This window comes from Suricata suricatta, chromosome 6 (assembly GCF_006229205.1).
Source record: "Suricata suricatta isolate VVHF042 chromosome 6, meerkat_22Aug2017_6uvM2_HiC, whole genome shotgun sequence".
Classification (NCBI taxonomy): Eukaryota; Metazoa; Chordata; class Mammalia; order Carnivora; family Herpestidae; genus Suricata; species Suricata suricatta.
The window spans coordinates 46,303,169-46,306,804 of NC_043705.1; the positions used below are offsets into that span (position 1 = coordinate 46,303,169).

At 40.0% G+C, this 3,636-nt stretch overlaps 1 pseudogene; it reads left to right on the forward strand.

Annotated features, from left to right (window-relative positions):
- The window catches only part of LOC115293432, a 4,439-nt pseudogene extending 3,875 nt beyond the window's left edge, over positions 1–564 (forward strand).
- The last annotated feature ends 3,072 nt before the right edge of the window (positions 565–3,636 follow it).

Genomic DNA, 3,636 nt, shown 5'->3' on the forward strand with positions numbered 1-3,636 from the left:
GTTACTGCAGCTTAAACAGGAAACCCTTCTTGTTCAGGACTGTCATAGCCACAGTTTGCAAAAAGTGCAGCTATTGATTAATGCAATGTAGTGTCAATTAGATGTACATTCCTGAGGCCTTTTATCTGTAGCTTTTTCTTTTTCCTTTTCATTACATCAGGTATATTGCCCTGTAAATTGTGGTAGTGGTACCAGGAATAAAAAATTAAGGAATTTTTAACTTTTCAAAAAAAAGAAAAAGTAGCCCTTCAGTCACACTACATCACCATTATTGTTTTCATTATAACTACTTATTCTTCCCTAGCATTTCTTTATATATTTTTTTAATGTTTATTTTTGAGAGGGAGAGAGAGAGACCTGGGGAGGGGTAGAGAGAGAGGAGAACAGAGTTTTCTGAAGCAGGCTTTGTGCTGACACACAGCCGTGTGCAGGGCTCTAACTCACAAACCACAAGATCATGACCTGAGACGAAGTAAGACATTCAACTGACTGAACAACCCAGGTGCCCCAAAATCGTTTTTTTGTTTTGTTTTGTTTTGTTTACTTTTAGGGCCTCATGAGTGATTCATTTGTTTGAGCATCTGACTCTTGATTTTACTCATGTTCAATCCCCATGTCGGGCTCTGCCCTGACAGCATGGAGCCTACTTAGGATTTTCTCTCCCCTCTCTCTCTCCCCTTCCTCTGCTTGCATGCTCTCTGTCTCTCTGTCTCTCCCTCCCTCCCTGTCTCAAAATAAATAAACTTTGAAAAACATTTTTAATTTTAATTGTGGTAAAAACACATAACATAAAATTTACCATCTTGACCATTTTCAAGGTTAGGGTTTAGTAAAATATATTCACATTGTTGTACAAATGATTTCCAGACCTTTTTCATTTTGCAAAAGTGAAACTCTGTGCACATTAAGCACAACTTTCTATTTTCCCCTCCCCCATTCCAGTACCATTCTACTTTCTGTTTCTATGAATTTGCAATCTTATCTCTTTTTAACTCAACATTTATTCCCCAGCACCAAATATAGTCATGCTTCACAAATATTTGTTGAGTAAATTAATGGATTTGTATTTTCACTCTATAGAAAGAAGAAACACACAAAAAGAGGTCACAGCCTCATTTGTGCTAAGAAATCAATAACCTCCAAATAGCTAAAACTTATTGAACATCTGCTATGTACCAGGCACATGACACTAATTCTGCACTTGGCCTCTGCAGTCAGTTCCCAACACAGCAGCCAGAGCGATCCTTTTAAATATGTCAGATCCTCTGCTCAAAATCCTGCAATGGCTCCCAATTACACTGAGATTAAAAATCAAAGTTTTCACAGTGGACTATGGACTGGAACCTACCTGGACGTCTTTACTGCTCTTACCCTTTTCTGCTTTCCATGTCTGTCCCTTTCACTCCAACCACACTGATTCTTAGCAGTTTCTCAAACATTCCAGCAACACTCACCAGTGGGCCACTGCACTTGCTCTTCCTGCTTCCTAGACCATTCTTGTCCTGATATCCACATTGCTCATGCCCTCACCTCCCTCAGCTCTTTGCTCAAAAATCACCTTCCTAGGGAGGTGATCCCAGGCTACCCTACTGAGAAGAGATACGTGTGCCCCAATTACTTTCTATATTATCATCTGTGGAAGTTACCACATGATCTACACATATTTCTTTTATATATTTTTGTCTGCTTTCTCTTTCTGTGTACGTGATGGTAGCTATTTTTGTCTGTTTTATTCACTACCATGCCCCAGTGCCCAGAACTATGCGTGACACATAGTAAGTTATCAATAAATATTAATTTAAGATGAATGAATTAATACAAACTGGCAGAAAAGCAGGTCATTGGTTGCCTTGGACTAGTGAGTAGGGGCAACTGACTGAGCAGGGGTATAGGGAACTTCTTCTGTATCTTGATCATATGTATGATTACACATGTGCATAAATTTATGAAAATTCATTGACATATTCACTTAAATTATATCCTATGCAAATGATACCTCCGGAAGTGGAATATTTTTTAAAGTAGCACTCTGCTTCAAGTCAGCATTTACAAAGTAGTAAAGCTATAATTCAAACCCAGGTGTGTCTGATTCCAAAGTTCATCCTCTTTTTATGAGGTTATACCACCTCCCCTAACCTCTGCCCTACGTAGTTTTCATGACTGACGCCACTGAGTCCTTCACCAGAAGGCTCAGTCTCACCTGTTTTCAGGTTTACAAGTCTTTAAGACAAGCAATATGTTTTTGGTTTTATCTCTACCACAGTTTTAGGTCTTTGGAATGTTAATCAGATAAATGAGTAGAATATATTTGTCTCCTTCTGGATGGTATAATGCAAAAAACCCAAGGCCTATTTTCTAGGATAAAGTTATTACCTCTCAGGGGCTCAGATTCTAAATCTGCAGATACTTGAGATACTCAATGATACCGCCCTCATGTAATGGTCACTTTTATTTGTCCACTTGGCTGAGCTACACGATACTTAGTTATCCAACCAAACAGTAATCTGGGTGTGGCTGTAAAGATATTTTGTAGACGTGATGAACATCTATAGCTATTTGACTTTAGGGAAAGGAGATTATCTTCCATAATCTGGGAGAACCTGAACCAATCAGTGGAAAGGCCTAAGAACAGAATGGAGGTTTTTCCCAAGGAAGAAATGCTGCCTGTGGAGTCAAGTGTCAACTCCTTCCTGAGAGTTTCCAGTCTACCCTTCCTGGTGGCCTGTCCTGCAGATTCTGGACTTGATCACCTAGACCCCACAATCACATAAGCCACTTCCTTGAAATAAATGTGTGTGTGTGTGTGTGTGTGTGTGTGTGTGTGTGTGTGTGATATGAAAAGCATGCAGGAGTCCTGAAAATGTGAGTTCTTCCCACTGAATGATAGTGCCTCTGGCTGATTAGCCCCCAGATATTCATGTTTTTAACTGGACTTAGGCTGTTTACAGGGATGAGCCCTGAATGTTATGGTTATGTTACCATCTCCTCCCTCTCCCCACCTATGGTAAGGTCAGCTTTGTATTGATCTCCATACCCAAATTATCCCAGACCTAAACCCTTCCCTATCCTTCTGACCCTTGCCCCTACTTCACCCTTTAGACTGAGTCATGAGTCGTAAATACCTCCTGAATTTCCTGCAACTGTGCCCAACCTGTTTTATTGGAAGTCCAATGGTCACCACTTTTGAAATTTAAATGACTGTGTCCTTTGGTTGCTGCATCAGTAGCTCTGCATGTCCTAACTAGCTAAGTTTCTGGAGTCAACCTTAGTAGCCAATCGCTTCTCCACCTTTTGGCTAAGATCAAGTGTAGTAACCTTAGTATCCAGGTCCATCTTGCTGTCCAACCTTAATAGGCAGATCTTAATTAAGCCTTGCCCATCTCACCACTTCATGTGGCCACCAGCAGAACATCAGGCTTGTAAGTCTTGATATAAGCTGTAAAAGATGGTTGGAAATACCACTGCAATGACTTTTGAGTGACTCAGTCACAAAGAATAGGGCCTTTTCCAAAAGCAAATTGGACCCAATTTTCCAAAGTGCAGATTACAAACATGCTCTCTGTATGTGTGTATGTGTATACATGCCTAACTTTGTGACTTTATTGTCACAAATTCTTTTTCAACTAGCTCTTTTGG